Below are 18178 nucleotides of genomic sequence, written 5' to 3'. Positions count from 1 at the left end.
TAGGTATTTAGGTTCGGTTGGCGATTATTTGCATTTGTAGTACGTGGGTGAAGCATTTATAGCGATGTGGTTCGAACAAAACTCGTCAGTGAAGCACTTGTTCCGGAAGTGTTCGAACGAAATCAGTTGAGTCGTGTGTAAACCGCTTTTCATTCATAAACGGGGTTTGGCGGGTGGATGGAATCACTTTTGAATCTTTGTTTGGAGGACGGGCTGTAAGAACAAGGTAACTGCAGAAGACCTATTGGCCCATACGAGGCAGCTCCTATTTATAACCACCCAATCCCACTCTTATGCATGTCCAACCCACGTTTGAAACAATCGAGGGACCCCACCTCCACGTTACACGGTAATTGGTTCCACAAATCAACAACCCTGTTACCGAACCAGTATTTACCCCAGTCTTTCCTAAATCAAAACTTATCCAATTTATACCCATTGTTTTTTGTTGTCTTGTGTTGATACTTTTAATACCCTAACTACAAATACAAATAATCGCCAACAGAACCTAAACACCTAGCCTATGCCTATATATGCATAATATGCAAATATATTAATGTATATTTAAGATAATTCGCTTTTTGAATGAACATCAGGTAAAAAAAAATATGAATGCGTCTGTGGGGTCGACCGCTGGATGTAATGGACTTGAGTCGAGGACGGGTTACAAATGCTTCACTCACGTACTACCAATACAATTAATCACCATCAAACTCAAAACTCCTGACATAAGACTAACTTTGCATAAAAATTGAATATATAATGTTATGAGAACAAATCGACTTTTAATACACAGTATGTTAAAATTTTATGAATGTGTTTAGGGGGGGGGGAGGGGCTGGTTGTGCAACCCGTCCTCGAGTCAAGTCCATTACATCCAGCGGTCGACCCCACAGAAGCATCCGTCATTTTTAAAATGCTGTTTATTTAAAACAGGAATTTTATTAAATATTAATTAATATTATAATAGCATATTGTGCATATAGGCATATGTTAGGTGTTTAGGTTCTGTGGGCGATTATTTGTATTTGGAGTACGTGGGTGAAGCTTTTACAGCGTTGTAGATCGAACAAAATTCGTCAGCGAAGCACTTGTTCCGGAAATATTCGAATGTAATGAGTTGTCGTGTGTAAACTGTTTTTCATTCATAAACGAGGGGTTAGGCGGGTGCATGGCAGCCCGTCCTCATAAACAAAGGTCAAAGTCCATTCCATTTACCCGCTAAACCCCCTGTTTATGAATGAAAGCGGTTTACACACGACTCTCAACTGATGACGTTCGAACACTTCCGGAACAAGTGTTTCACATCTTGGTTTTCTTCAAGAAGTGCCAGTCCAACCGGGCTATAATAGATATGTGGGCCTGCGGGCCGCTACAAGCAACGGCCTGTTGGACTAAGCTCTCGCAAGTCCAGCCTGGCAACATCTCGTGGGTATTACGCAAATAACAACTTTAATCGTATATGCTTCATGTTCGTTAATCATTTAGAAAAGGTTGTATAAAGGTAATTATTGCGCATATGCTTAGATGTGTAGTCGCCCAGGACTCGTATGTTCCCTTAACGGTTAAAAACTGTACTCAACAGTTTACACATTTGTGAACTCTACAAAAAAAAAAAGACAACTCGGGTGTCGCAATGACAACTTAATATATTATTTTTGTTTACACCGGTAGGTACAGTTTGTGTACACCAGGCGTAGAACTGTTGCTGTTACAGGTTGCATGCCTAGCAGCCTGTAAGAGCAACCTTGCAGGAGTTGGGAAGCCATTTATTGGTTTTGTAAACAGTGGGAAAATGGTTGACTCATGTGTCATCCTCTTGGCTGTGAGAGTTCTTCGCCTAGCACATTATGCTAATGTGTTCGCTCCTCTGCACTTAACAGTAATTGGACACCTCCATGTAAAACGATTGGTGGATCGTGTTCAGCGAATACATGGCTTTAAATAACTTGGCCTAATCGGTAACAGTACCTGGCCAGAGGCCTGAAACTAAATGTCTATTTTTTTCAACGTGGAGTCAAAGCTTAAGGACTTTCTTTCCTAGTTTGAAATTAAACATCGTCTATTAAAAATATATAAATAGATTCGTATCTAGTTTTGTATTCATCTTACGCCTATAACTTTAGATTAATCTGATGTTTTAACTTTTCAATACCTCTCAACTTATAAGGATTGTCAAGGGCATTGCATAATTTTCAGTATCAATCGTCACCCAATTGTCATGTGCACTCATTATGAGGCTACAAATGGGAACCGGAACACAGGTTCCTGAAATCATCAATGTCCCACTGACTGAAATTCACGATTTTTTTTTTGTGTATAGTCATAGGTATAAATGCACACCCCCGGGAGGCTGGCTCGCGGCCAAGTCTCTCAGGTGATGACATCTTGGATTGTACTCAACAAATTGATATTCACAACACCCTGTTGCTTGCTACGTATTACTATAAACCTACCGGTTTAATTTCTATAATTTTATCGAACGCCGTTTAAAAAAAAAAATAGGTCTATAATTGAAATAAGTTTGAGGTAAAATATACACAAAGGGATGAGGTAGCTCAAGCTATTCTCACCCCGTTCAGTACATCGTGTTAATACATACATATACACACATCACAAACAATAAACATATTACCAAACATTCTGAGAGATAAACATCTACATTTCCTTCTAGGTCTATAGGTTTCTAACTATCACAAGCTCTGTTATCATACATCTGAATTTATGCGAGTTCGTTGTAATACTTATTCGAATTTTGGAATAATTTTTTTTAATAAAATGTATTAAGGGTCATTCTTATAAGAATTTTATTTCAGAACGAATTTGTGAAATCCATGTATATAGCAATGTGTACACCGAGATCTTGGGCGTGACAAGTTTGACACAGATTTAGAAATGTTAAGAAGCTAGACATAGTTTTTGTATATTTGAATGATGTGGTTGTGTTTTGTTTTGAGGCTAATTCAGTGATAGCAGAAAAGAAACAAGCCATAAACATAGACGACTTAAGCGCTTAAACAAACCCCTGTTGGTGAGCATTTACAGACAAGCGAAAGCCCTTTATATTAAACATGAAACCTATTTTGATGACCACACCACACACTAGAAGGTGAAGGGACGACGACGTTTCGGCCCGTCCTGGACCATTCTCAAGTCGACTTGAGAATGGTCCAGGACGGACCGAAACGTCGTCGTCCCTTCACCTTCTAGTGTGTGGTCTGGTCAACATAGCCACGTTATTGTGACTCATCGCCTGCATATGAAACCTATTGTCGTACCTAGTGATGGATCTGTGACATCACACTTACCTCGAGTAGTCATTCAGCAATTGGTTTTGGTTGTCATACTTGTCATGCTAAACTTCATATGAAGAGTGGACCAGGATATAATGTTACATATTCCCAACCAGTGTGACACTTGCGAGGGCTGCACATAGAATAACATCGCCAGTTAGTAAGACTGCTTTCGGACTCGTCTCGTTGCTTATAAATACTTTAGACAAGATTTTGAAATGCCAGCATATACATACCTGAAACGAGTTGAGCACAACCGTCCAGAGCCCTGATGAGATAAAACCTGGGAGATACTAGTCTTATCTATAAGACAAACGTGCTGCCGTAGGTTAAAAACCTGGTAAAAGTTTCCGAAAAACATAGCAGTCAAAAGAAGACTACGAAAATGGTATATAATGTCTAAGCTAAGATTTGAAAGTAATTACAGGTACATAATAGTACATTTTAGCAAAGTGAACTCCCCCCCCCCCATGTCAATAGTCTACAGAGAGGTAGACAGCACACGGTCAAGTGTAAATAACACTTGTCAAACACTAATACAGTCTTTAAGTTGACACACAGTGCATGGCTTCCTTGGCTTGTGGAGGTTCCGGGGATCAACGGTCCCGCGGCCCAGTTGGTCCAACTTGGTCGTCTGGTCATCCAGGCTGATGGACGCCGCTGCTCGCAGCCTGATGTATGAATTACAGCTTGATTGATCGGGTATTCTTTTAAGGTGTTTATCGAGTTCTCTCGTGAATACTGAGAGAGGCCGGCCAGTTATGCCCTTATGTGTAGCGGGAGTGTTGAAAAGTCTTGGGCCCTTGATGTAGATATTTCTCTCTCAGCGTTCATATCCTCTATTCATATGTTCAAAAAAGCCTCTGCTTTTCAATGGAGGTATTTTCCTCATCCTGTCATGTCTACTAGTCTCATGTGATGTAATCTGTGTTCAGATTTGGAACCAGTCTCTCTAATATTTGCCATATTTAGATTATGTATTTCTTTTGCTTGGGACCTACAGAATACAGATATAATTTTTTAAATCGGTCTCCAATCATTTTGATGAGTTATAGAGTGGATTCTAGCGGTAGAGGAATTTTGCATGCTCTCCGGGTCAGCAATTTCTCCGACTCTGAATGGGGCTGTTAGTGTGCAACAACATTCCATCCTAGAGAGAACTAGTGTCTTGAAAAGTATTGTCATAGCATCCCTTGTTTCCCTTGAGGTTAAAACTAGATGCTTTAAAAAAATGTCGGACCAACCGGGCTGTGTTGGGTATGTGGGCCTGCGGGCCGCTCTAAGCAACAGCCTGGTGGATCGAAGACTCAAGTCAAGCCTGGCCTCGGGCCGGATTTGGAGACTAGAACAACTCTCAGAACCCCATCAAGCAGGTTCTTGCTATCCATCCTGTCATTTATCTTGCCAGTCGTGACAGCTAGTTTATTGTTTTCTTTAAATGTAAGCTCCTCCGACATAATTAATCCTAGATCCTTTACATTGCTTTTTCGATCAATAGTGTGATTTGATTCCGTTTTACAATATGGTTCTTTGTATTTATGATATGGAATTCCCGGTTTTTAGGCCTAGGGCGGAGAGTGCGTGGACTCACTGTTCATTGGGGCTGGGTGATACCCGTGGTGAGAATCGGTGCTGCTGTTACATTCATAAATTAAGTGCCGCACTGTGCCCTCAGAATTAATATAGTGTCGTTGTCATTAATAAGAAGCGCTGCATCTCCCCAACAATCCACGCTCGTCTTGGAGAGATGTTGCGGCATCAAGTGTAAGGAAACTTGTCCTCAGTGTGCTGTGGGCGTGGAAGCGCCTAGTTTTTTCCCCGTTATGCTAATGTTCTTTGTTAGGTGCCCATGTGTACTAAACGTGTAGGACTCTACGTTAAGTTAAACGTGAATTCGCAAATTCACGTTTAAATATTGAATATTTAAACATGTATATTGAAATATATATTGAAACGAATATTTAAACTTGTATATTGAAACAAGTGTTTCCTTAAGTACTTTCGTATATTAATATTTATATATATATATATATATATATATATATATATATATATATATAATATATATATATATTATATATATATATATATATATAATATATATATATATTATATATATATATATATATATATATGTATATATATATATATTATGTATATATATATTATGTATGTAACTGAAAACTTACTCTTACACACACTCTTACTCACGCACGCTGAAGCCTTGTTATAATATTACCATCACTGCGGATGGTTGTGTCAGCCGTAATAGGCCAGCCTAGCTCCCGTTGCCCCCATCTGTTGACGGGTACAGGGATGTGACACCCGCCTTGTTAGCACGCTTAGTTCCCCGCCCCACAGCCTATCCTGGCAGCTTTCTCTGGAACACTCGGGCAGTAGGTTTCTCCAAGTAAACATGCATATTGATGATCGGGTTTTGGTATTCATCGTGCTCCTCGATGACAGAGAAGTGGGAACTGGTATAATGAAGGGCTGATAAGATTTCTTCTGACCGGAAACTAATTTGAGGTTTCAAGATGAAACTAGAGAAACTTCTGCTGGAAATTCCGGATCATTCGGGTTCATTCATTCACTCACCATACTTGTAAAACTGCTTTGTATAGCGACTTGTGAGCCTCTTGTTGAATCACTTGATATAAAATATTATTGATATATGTGTATCAATACGCAATCGATATCGATACGCAATATGTGCGATGAGGAAGTACTCTTATCAGCATCAGGGATCCAAGACTAGAACACACTCCCGCTACACGTAAGGAGCATAACTGGCCGGCCTCTGTGTTCGAGAGAACTCGACAGACACCTCCAAAGAATACCTGATCAACAAGGCTGTGATTCATACGTCAGGCTGCGAGCAGCCGCCTCCAACAGCCGTTTTGACCAGACGACCAACCGGGAGGCCTGGTCGGGGACCGTGCCGCGGACCTTGTTGATCCCCGGAAGCTACAGACTGTAGCTTCACGGTATATGTATTTGGGTACATCGATGTTTACATATGCAAATGTATGTGTAATGTTCGAATTGTGTAACTATCCTCACAAAATTGTCATTTGCTTAGCTAAACGAACTATAGGGTTCAGTTCCTGAACTGATTATGTGCCTCTGTAACCCTTTCCACCACCGTCCGCAGGAAGGGTATGGGGTGCATAATAAGGAAACGAAATTAAAAAAATGCAGGCCGTAGCAAGCCTTGCCGTTGGACAAGCCTGGCCCCCGGCCGGACTTGGAGAGTTGGCGAATTCTGGAAACTGACCACCGGTGAACTACGTGACCTTGGAATTCACCGGAATGATCTTGTATGATTTGACAACGGCACGTTTTAGGCTACAGCTTCACCTGGATCGTAACTAGCTGGGTTTCGAGAGTTCTACTCCTCCAGCCCGGCAGTGTTGTAAAATTCTAGTTATTATTATTAACATGTTTATTGACAAAACTAATTACAATTTTGCCTAATCTGAGGATTTTGATAAAGCCTTATTAAAGTGAGGATAATGCTGGTATTCACTGTCACGCAGGACAGAGGGTCATACACTAGACAATAGGTCTAAACTGTAGGCTGAAGCGCACATATCATGGTTACAATCAATGTACGATCATTTTTGGCCATAGGAACGCATACGAGCGAAAAGCGACGTTCTTTGTAGGAGGACTGGTTGGTTTTGTACACACATCTCTGAGTTTTGTGTGTACAATAAGTTTAATATGAGAGAAATATGAAGGTTCTTACCTGAGCTCAGAGTGAAGCTGTTGTAGCCAGAGTCTTACGGCAAATACGGCGTGGCAACTAAGAGTAGCTATGCTGTGAAGTAAGAATTTTATGGTAAGGGTACTTCAGATGGAAGGATTTAATTCAAGATTGATCTGTCAAGATGAGGTTGATTTGAAACAAGTGCCAAGTATGGTATATGTTGTGATTGGTGTGATGAGTTGAGGCAGCTGTGGTGTGACGGGTGACGGGGGGACAGGGGGCAAGCGTAAAGACGACCAGGCTGGCAGCATCGATCCGCGAGGGGCGGCAGCTGGGCTGTGTTTACCAGCTCTCCTCCCCACGGCCGCACGCGCGCACCTCACACACACATGTTGGCAAACATTTTTACACGTCTTTTTGTCCTCGAGGTAACCAGTGTGATGGCTCAGTAGTGTAAACAAATGGGTAGGCCTAATTGAGAAGCTGGTTAATCTGCCCGTCCCTCACCCCCTTCTTTTTTTCCTGGTTTCTCTTATTCTCTCTCTTGTTCTCTGTTGTTGTTCTCTCAGAACAGTCTCGGGGACTGTGATGTCGGGGCTGTGATAGTTCTCTCAGAGTACCTATTAAACCTCTTCTCTTCAACGGGGGATTCTGCACATCCTGCCATGCCTTCTGGTCTCATGTGGTGTTATTTGTGTGCAGGTTTGGGACCAGCCCCTCTAGTATTTTCCACGTGTAAATTATTATGTATCTCTTCCGCCTGCGCTCAAGATAATACAGGTTTAAGCATTTTAGTTGTTCCCAATAGTTCACATGTTTTACTGAGCGGATTCTAACAGTAAAGGATATCTGCACGCTCCCCAGGTCAGCGATATCTCCCGTTTTGAAAGGTGGGAAGGGTACTCTATGGTGGAATATTGTTGTACTCTAACAGCCCCATTCAGATCCGTAGAAATTGCTGAACTAGAGAGCGTGCAGAGATCCTGTGCCGCTAGAATCCACTTTGTCATCATCTTGATTATTAAGACCGATTAAAAGTTCTAAATCTGTATTCTCTTGAGCGCAGGCAGGAGAGGTACTTAACAATGTACACGTGGAAAAATATTAGAGGGGCTGGTCCCAAACCTGCACACACAAATACCACATGAGACCAGAAGGCATGGCAGGATGTGCAGAATGCCCTGTTGAAAAGCAGAGGGGCAACAGGTACTCTGAGGGAGAACTCTTATCAATATCAGAAGCCCGAGCCTGTTCAACACGCGTCCACTACACGTAAGGGGCATAATTGGCCGGCCCCTCAGTGCTCGAGAGAACTCTGCAATTGAATTGAATTATCAGAGGAAAGCGTTGTTGTTATAGATTCAGCTACTCGGAACAAGTTCCAAGTAGCACGGGCTATGGTGAGCCCGTAGTGGACTTACCTGGCACAGGAGCGGTGTTATACTTGCTTAGCGGTGTTATGGGGAAAGCGCCAAGCCATTACGACTATATAGCACTGGAAAGGGGTCAGGATAAGGATTTGGGATGGGACAGGGGGTGGGTGGGGGGGGAGGAATGGTATCCAATCACTTGGACGGTCGGGGATTGAACGCCGACCTGCATACCCACGTACTACAAATACAAATAATCGCCAACAGAACCTAAACACCTAACCTAACCTATGCCTATATATGCACAATATTCTAATATATTATAATATTAATTTATTAATTTATGTATGTTAACATTTATGAATACATTTGGGGGGAACGGCCGCTGCTTTAAACAGCCTAGTGTGAGGACGGGTTGGATTGAGAGGGGGTGAAGTTAAATGGTACCCACCTGATATGGACAGCAGGCCTAGTGCCGTACACCCTAATTCTAATATTTATGTAAAGAGAACACGTGGCTGTGGGAACACACAGCAGATGGTCCCAAAGGAGATCGTACTGGATTTTAACACAGCTACTTTACACTGAGGTAGACACGTTGTCGCCTCCACAAGGTGGGGGAGGCTTGTCGCGCGCACACAGGGTTCACTAAACATGTGGTAAGACGTGTCATATGTCTCGTATACACAATTTGCTATGCCAGCAACACGTCTCAGATTTTCACACAATGGAGAAGATGTGGTCTACTACCTGGTCATATAAACTAGACACGAGAAGCTCTTGACGTGATAACATAGAGATGTCATACCAACTGGCCGACCCCCTCACAGTGTTCAAGAGAAAACTGGATAAGCACCTCCAAAGGATACCTGATCAACCGGGCTGTGACTCATACGTCAGGCTGCGAGCAGCCGCGTCTAACAGCCTGGTTGATCAGTCCAGCAACCAGGAGGCCTGGTCAACGACCGGGCCGCGGGGACGCTAAGCCTCGGAAGCACCTCAAGGTAACCTCAAGGTACCAGGGATACTTTTTAAGACGCTACCACTCCAGAGAGTGGAATATTGTTGCCCTCTATTCAAAGATGGATGAATTACTGATCTGGAGAGCGTGCAAAGATCATTTACTGCTAGAATCCACTCTTTAAAACATCTAAATTATTGGGACTGATTAAACTTTTAAAATCCGCATTCCAGTGGAGCGCCAGTGGGAGAGGTTCATAATAATTTACACGTACGGAATACAAGTAGGACTGGTTCCAGTTCTGCACACAGAAATAACATCACACGAGATCAGAAGACATACCAGGATGGTTGACCAGAACACCAACCAGGAGGCCTGATCAGAGACAGGGCCACGGGGATGTTGATCCTCGGAATCATCAATAGGTAGACAGAAGTTAGATGCACTTCACATGACCGCGCATGTGATGGCGTGAGGAATATACCTAATCACCTCTTAAAAATTCTTAAGATTGCGCTCATGTCCTCTTTCTCCCCTCCACAACCAAGGCGGTTCATTAGTGTTGCGTCTTTGTTTCAAAGTAACATCTAAGGAACAAAACCCGAGGTTCTGGGATGACTCAGGATTCGCCGATTTAATTGTGTGGAAAATGCTCCCCCTCCCCCAGACCGTAGCTACACACCTGGCCTTGGACTGACAGTCACATGTCTGGTAGTGTCGGGGAGACACTATAGAGACACGGGGAGACGGGCTAATTCAGTATGAGACTTAGTCCCATCCCTCAAAAGCAAGTGTGATAACGAATGAAAACCATTATTGGTCTAGGCCTACTCGTGCTTAACACCTTGATCAGCTACCCCCCATTTAAAGATGGTGTCTAGAATGGCCCACACCTCAGAACTGCCAGTTTGGAGACTTGCAAGATTTACACTGCTGTCCGATTTCCAAATTGAGCATGTTTCCAAATGTTCCAGTTTGAATGTTTCTATTTACTTTCCAATTGATCTGGTCGCTAGTGACAGATCATCGTCTTGCACTAACGTCTACCACACTGGGTTTATATAAAGCCACACATTAAAACCACGTGGATCATGGGCATGCCTTGGGTTAGCAGACAAAGGAAGAGGAGAAATTTCAGCCATCTGCCTTTAAATTTACAAGCATCAACACCGACTGTCTTGATAGCTACTTGTAGAGTCTTGGCCCATTTAAAGAGGATTGACAAAGACGCATTGTTACAAAATGTTTTATTATTGCCTTTAGAGTAACACCAGACGAAGCCCATGTTATTTACCAAGGTGTTTCTATGCGAGTACGGCTGACCTGGCCGGATTCCTCCATTTTCCCCAGAGCGTTAAGATGCACCAAAGAAGGGCTACTCTTGCCAGGAATTAAGCTAACCAGGTAGTTGTTTACGAACAGTGTTAAAACTGACAGTAATTTCTGAGAACTGGGTTTATTTGCTTGACAGGTTGAGGTCTTACACCGTATAACCTACTATCGAGATGAGGAACAAAACGCTTGTGTTGTTAATTTGAGTGGTGGAGATGAGGGAGGCAGTGTTGTGTGGCTGGTGTTCCCTGGGACCTGGAAGAGCGTCTTACAGTGCCGGTGGATGTGGCCGCTGGCAACCCGGTCATGAACTCCGGTGTGCATGAAGCGGCGCCGGGGTATTCTCGCCTCTATTACTTAGCCAAGAAGAGGTGTAAACCGCGCGGCATACTCGTGTGTGTCTGGTCATGAACTCGCCGGGGACGGGAACGGCGCTGGCCGCAGATGGTCCAGCCAGTTGTCTCTAACATCTATGGCGCTCGTTCTTTGCTGAACTGATCACATATTCTACTCTACGGGCTCACTGTAGCCCGTGCTACCTCAATATTTCGTTCTGAGTAGCTAAGGCTGAGTAGCTAATTCTAGTGCCAGTAGTATAATATAGGTTCTCTTTGTTCCCTTGTTACCTGAGAAGCTATTTACCTTCTCTCTATTATTGTTGCCAAGTTATACTATGTCAGATTGTCATGTATTTTACACTTATTAAATTCCCTTTAATTGTTGTTGATTCCTTGTAAATTAGTGGTGTTAGTGGAGGCGTAGCTAATGCTGTCAACAATGCTGAGGGAAGTTAATACATATTCAACCTCAGATTATTTCACAATTCGAGGAGCAACTCGTGTGGAGTTATTAGATAAGGTGAGAGAACAAGTGAAGGTGGAGGAAGGGTGGTGAGGTGTGCAGTTTGAGGCAACGGAGCAGTTGTGGTGTGGAGGCGGGGAGGAAGGGGGAGGCCCGGCCAGTGACCCGAGCCCGCCGCTGCACCTCCGCCCTCCGACACTACCGTTGTCACCTCCTATGCTCGCCACCACGCCCACACCGTCGCCGCCACCCCCCACGCCTGCACCGTCGCCGCCGCCACCCCCCACGCCCGCACCGTCGCCGCCGCCACCCCCCACGCCCGCACCGTCGCCGCCGCCACCCCCCACGCCCACACCGTCGCCGCCACCCCCTACGCCCACACCGTCGCCGCCACCCCCCACGCCCACACCGTCGCCGCCACCCCCCACGCCCACACCGTCGCCGCCACCCCCCACGCCCACACCGTCGCCGCCACCCCCCACGCCCACACCGTCGCCGCCACCCCCCACGCCCACACCGTCGCCGCCACCCCCCACGCCCACAGTCACCACTCCCCCCCCCACGCCCACACCGTCACCACTCCCCCCCCACGCCCGCACCGTCACCACCCCCCCCCACGCCCGCACCGTCACCCCCCCCCCACGCCCGCACCGGCACCACCCCCCCACGCCCGCACCGTCACCACCCCCCCCCACGCCCGCACCGTCACCACCCCCCACGCCCGCACCGTCACCACCCCCCACGCCCGCACCGTCACCCCCCCCACGCCCGCACCGTCACCCCCCCACGCCCGCACCGTCACCCCCCCCCACGCCCGCACCGTCACCACCCCCCCCCCCCACGCCCGCACCGTCACCCCCCCCACGCCTGCACCGTCACCCCCCCACGCCCACACCGTCACCACTCCCCCCCCCCCCACGCCCGCACCGTCACCACCCCCCACGCCCGCACCGTCACCACCCCCCCCCCACGCCCGCACCGTCACCACCCCCCACGCCCGCACCGTCACCCCCCCCTCACGCCCGCACCGTCACCCCCCCCCCCCCACGCCCGCACCGTCACCACCCCACCCCCCCCACGCCCGCACCGTCACCCCCCCCTCACGCCCGCACCGTCACCCCCCCCCCCCACGCCCACACCGTCGCCGCCACCCCCCACGCCCACACCGTCACCACCCCCCACGCCCGCACCGTCACCCCCCCCCCCTCACGCCCGCACCGTCACCCCCCCCCCACGCCCGCACCGTCACCCCCCCCCCCCCACGCCCGCACCGTCACCCCCCCCCTCACGCCCGCACCGTCACCCCCCCCCCCCACGCCCGCACCGTCACCACCCCCCCCACGCCCGCACCGTCACCACCCCCCCCACGCCCGCACCGTCACCACGCCCGCACCGTCACCACCCCCCCACGCCCGCACCGTCACCACCCCTCACGCCCGCACCGTCACCCCCCCCCCACGCCCGCACCGTCACCCCCCCCCCACGCCCGCACCGTCACCACCCCCCCCCACGCCCGCACCGTCACCACCCCCCCCACGCCCACACCGTCACCACCCCTCACGCCCGCACCGTCACCCCCCCCCCACGCCCGCACCGTCAACCCCCCCCCCCACGCCCGCACCGTCACCCCCCCCCACGCCCGCACCGTCACCCCCCCCACGCCTGCACCGTCACCCCCCCACGCCCACACCGTCACCACTCCCCCCCCCACGCCCGCACCGTCACCACCCCCCACGCCCGCACCGTCACCCCCCCCCCACGCCCGCACCGTCACCACCCCCCCTCACGCCCGCACCGTCACCACCCCCCCCCCCACGCCCGCACCGTCACCCCCCCCTCACGCCCGCACCGTCACCCCCCCCCCACGCCCACACCGTCGCCGCCACCCCCCACGCCCACACCGTCACCACTCCCCCCCCACGCCCGCACCGTCACCACCCCCCCCACGCCCGCACCGTCACCACCCCCCCCACGCCCGCACCGTCACCACGCCCGCACCGTCACCACCCCCCCCCACGCCCGCACCGTCACCACCCCTCGCCCGCACCGTCACCCCCCCCCACGCCCGCACCGTCACCCCCCCCACGCCCGCACCGTCACCACCCCCCCCACGCCCGCACCGTCACCACCCCCCCCACGCCCGCACCGTCACCCCCCCCCCCCACGCCCGCACCGTCACCCCTCCCCCACGCCCGCACCGTCACCCCCCCCCCCCTCACGCCCGCACCGTCACCCCCCCCCCACGCCCGCACCGTCACCCCCCCCCCCCCACGCCCGCACCGTCACCCCCCCCCCCCACGCCCGCACCGTCACCCCCCCCCACGCCCGCACCGTCACCACCCCTCACGCCCGCACCGTCACCCCCCCCCCACGCCCGCACCGTCACCCCCCCCCCCACGCCCGCACCGTCACCCCCCCCCCCCCCACGCCCGCACCGTCACCCCCCCCCCCCCCCCCCACGCCCGCACCGTCACCCCCCCCCCCACGCCCGCACCGTCATTTAATGCCGTTTTTAAAACATTAAGTCGAAAGCCGCAAGTTATTACTTCCGAGAATCAGGAGCAAAAACCAGCACGTCACTTGTTTCCGTATTAGGCGTTCTTGTGTCATGAATACATTCTGGTTATACTGCTTTCCGCTGTTGTTTCCTGGTTGTGACACGGGTTTCCGGGTTGTGCTTGGCAGAGCTGCAACACTTTGTTACGGTGAAGATCAAGTACATTATGTTATGGCTTGACGCCATGGGAACGGTTGGGCCGAGGAGCACGCTACTGACGCTCATGATACATGCTGGCACCACGTGTGTATCATGTTGGCACCACGTGTGTGCCATCATGATACATGCTGGCACCACGTGCATGCCAACATGATACATGCTGGCACCACGTGTGTGCCATCATGATACATGCTGGCACCACGTGTGTGCCATCATGATACATGCTGGCACCACGTGTATGCCATCATGATACATGCTGGCACCACGTGTGTGCCATCATGATACATGCTGGCACCACGTGTGTGCCATCATGATACATGCTGGCACCACGTGTGTGCCATCATGATACATGCTGGCACCACGTGTATGCCATCATGATACATGCTGGCACCACGTGTGCCAACATGATACATGCTGGCACCACGTGTATGCCATCATGATGCATGCTGGCACCACGTGTATGCCATCATGATGCATGCTGGCACCACGTGTATGCCATCATGATACATGCTGGCACCACGTGTATGCCAACATGTATACACCAGTAATTACTATATTTTGCTAATTATTCTTGTAGTTGCATTTTTAGAAAGAACGAAATCTAACGAATTTATTATTTCGTAAATTTGTCTTTGACTCGTGATATAACTTTATCGGTTTTAATAATCTATATCATTGACATTTTTGAGGACAATAATCCTCAAAATTTCCTACCTTTCATTTTCCTACTGTCTACACGCTGTGTATCCCCCATGGTGAAAATGTTTTAACATACCAGATGGTAGGTGGCCTCGGGCCGTATCTTGAGAGCCAACAAGCATAGCTACTCAAGAATTGTATACGCATAAAATATTTTACAATTGGGTGTAATAATGGATAATTTTGAGGCATGAGCTGTACTATCGGAGGGGTCCTGGTAGTGCAGTTGATGCCGTTCTTGACCACTCTGGAATTCCGGGTTCGAATCTTGAGCGGGACAGAAATAGTTGCGTACATTTCTTATCACCTTATGTCCCTGTGTTCACCCAGCAGTAAATAGGTGACCAGGAGTTAGTCAGCTTCTGGCGTTGCATTTTCGGGAAGGGTCAGTAATTCGACCTGGAGGCGGGGGGGGGGGGACCTCGATATAAGCCAAGCATGTGTGTATTCACTTCCTGCCTGTCCCCGACTAAACTAATTTAAATAAACTAAAAAGGGAGCGTCTGGGAGGCTCTCGGACGCAGGTTCGAATCCTCGTCATGGCCCTTATGGATTTGTTCATCTAACTTAAATTTGGTCGAGCCTGGCCTCAGGCTGGGCTTGGGGAGTAGAAGAACTTCGGAAACATTCTCCAGGTATGAGCAAAATACCGTAATGGTATTCAATTTGTAATTATTGAATTTAACATTACTATGATAAATATTAGGAAATATAAATCATACAGTACTTCACTGATTGTGTGGGCAATGAAGGATCTCTATATTGTCGAGCTCTGCAAACTAACTTCCCTATAAAGGAGACGAGAACCAAACGGTACTTATGAGATGGCACCAGTGCTTTGGAAAGTTTCATCATTGGTGTGGCATCCCTTCTTCTGAATGTTCTTAGTATCTACACTATTATTTCCCTGGGGCACACCTGCCTGGCTGCACAGCTCCATCGTATCACAGGCTGGTAGATCCCCCTTACTGCCAGTGGTCGACCCAGGAGGATACACTGGAACACCTTCACTGTCCTTGATTTCATAGCGCTCGCGTCAGACTACAGAGTGCCGTTCGTAAGCTGCATATTCCCCGCCTCACGGTTCCCGTTCTCCTTGACGGGGCAGGTGCGAGAGACGAAGACGTCCGACATGACATCCTTCGCCATACCTTCCGCTTCATTCATGTTCGTGGCCTGAAGAGACTGTAGGGACCTCATCCCTCTTCGCTATTTCCCGGTATCGGGCAGCCGGGGCGCATCCGATCCCTTGATCGTCGTCGCCCCTACACCAACATTATTATTTCCCTGGCTGCAGCAGTGGTTGATTTGTTGTGCTCTAAACGTTAGGTCATCTGACACTATTACAAGGTTCCGATAGTACTGTTGGTCCATAATTTCCGTTACCAATTGGAAGATCTTGTTATTTGTTTGGATTTTATTTTCTGTGTACTATTCCCCCCTTGCACACTTTTCATAGTGTCTTGGTGTCGTCAGGGAAGGTTGGCATTTCTTGCATTTGTCTTCTATCCTACCTGAAGTTGATTGAGATCAATGCCCCCGCAACCAACCAGGTCAAGCAGACTTTTGGACGCCGCTGCATGCAGTCAGAGGTATGATTTACAACCTGGTTTGTTGAAGTATCCTTTAAAGGTGTTTATCAAGTTACCTCTTCAACGCCGGAAGAGCTCGCTAGTTATACCTCTTACTTTTCAAGGGAGAATGTTGAAAGTTTCGGGGTCATAATATTTATAGAATTTTTTATATAAGAGTTTCATAACCGATCTCTCTCGGTGCTCAAAAGGGAACTTGATACAAAAAATGAAAAGCTCCTACAACAAACGGGGCCGTGGTACGTCAGACTGTGTGTAGCGGCGTCCAGTAGCGGCGTCTGCTTGACCCCATAGGCTCATTGATCCTCTGAACCACCTCCAGGTAATCTTTACTTTTCAGTGGGTTTATTTTGCATATTATCCTATGCTTCGTAGTTCCGAAGGGAATTATTACAGTGTGCCGATTTGAAACCAGACGCTAATATATTCCAGGTGTTAATCATTGTATGTCGCCTGCGCTCCAAGTAGTATACTTTGAAGGATTTTTTTTCTCCGGTAATTGTGGATTAATTGAATAATTCCAGGCGTTGATCTCTCTCTCCCCCTTAAACTCTCCAACATTATCAAGCCCCAAAACTTTCTCTGCCTGATTCTAGTTGAATTTACACTCCAATGTTATGCCTTGTGTCCGGCGTCCTGTTTCCCATATCCAGCTTCATTACTTTGTACTTGCTTTTATTGAATTCTAATAGCCACTTGAAGAGGCATACTTTAATTTTGTCATCCAGTAGTTGCTTGGACTTGCATAGTATTATCTTCATAAAAGTTTTGCAATGATCACTGAACAATGAGAAGGGAATAACTGTGCCAGGTTGTTCACATAGATTAGGAATAGGATCAAGCCTGTTTTACATAGCCACTTGTGGCTAGGAAAAAAAGTGGCCAAAATTCGACCATACATTTCTAAGAAAACATTGCAGTTGGCAATAGATGATAAAGTTTACCACAAGGCACTCAACTTTTCTCGTAATGCTGTTCTCGTCCTCATACAAGACAGACGTACACACAAATTCAAACAGATTAAATTCAAACATTAGATTAGATTAGCACAGGGAGCCGGTCGGCAGAGCGGACAGCACGCTGGATTTGTGATCCTGTGGTCCCGGGGTCGATCCCGGGCGCCGGCGAGGAACAATGGGCAGAGTTTATTTCACCCTATGCCCCTGTTACCTAGCAGTAAAAATAGGTACCTGGATGTTAGTCAGCTGTCACGGGCTGCTTCCTGGGGGGTGAAGGCCTGGTCGAGGACCGGGCCGCGGGGACACTAAAAGCCCCGTAATCATCTCAAGATAACCTCAAGATAATCAGTATTTACCAATGATAAGAAACCATAATAGAAAATTGTTTCTGTATATTGCCCTCAGTGTTATTCCCCGACGTGTCGTGGTAGTTGTTATAGACGTAATCCTTTGTCATGTCTCCCACTACTTGGCCCTTAAATACAGGTTCATTTATCTCCTGTGTTTTGGTAGGCCTCACTCGTTACCTCAGTTAGACCTGCTGTGTGTCTGCATGTCCACACGTGCTCACCTAAGTGAACTTGCAGGGGTTGAGTTCCCTAATGCTCTAGTTCTCCGGTTCCGTAATCTTTCTTGTGCCTCTTCTGTTTGTCTGTTGCTATGATTGTCTTGCCTCGTCATGTCTGTGTTGTTGTGTGTGTTCGTGTCACCCCGCGTAGACTCGTTATCCTAGGCCTAATTTG

General features: G+C 48.3%; 1 protein-coding gene across 25 annotated transcripts in view; it reads left to right on the top strand.

The window, feature by feature from the left end:
• pum (pumilio) overlaps positions 1–18178 on the top strand; it is a 285433-nt gene that overhangs the window by 75361 nt on the left and 191894 nt on the right. The gene's annotated exons all lie outside the window — the stretch shown is intronic.

The sequence above is a fragment of the Procambarus clarkii genome, chromosome 68, assembly GCF_040958095.1.
Source record: "Procambarus clarkii isolate CNS0578487 chromosome 68, FALCON_Pclarkii_2.0, whole genome shotgun sequence".
Lineage (NCBI taxonomy): Eukaryota > Metazoa > Arthropoda > Malacostraca > Decapoda > Cambaridae > Procambarus > Procambarus clarkii.
This window is presented reverse-complemented; position numbering and strand designations above follow the sequence as displayed.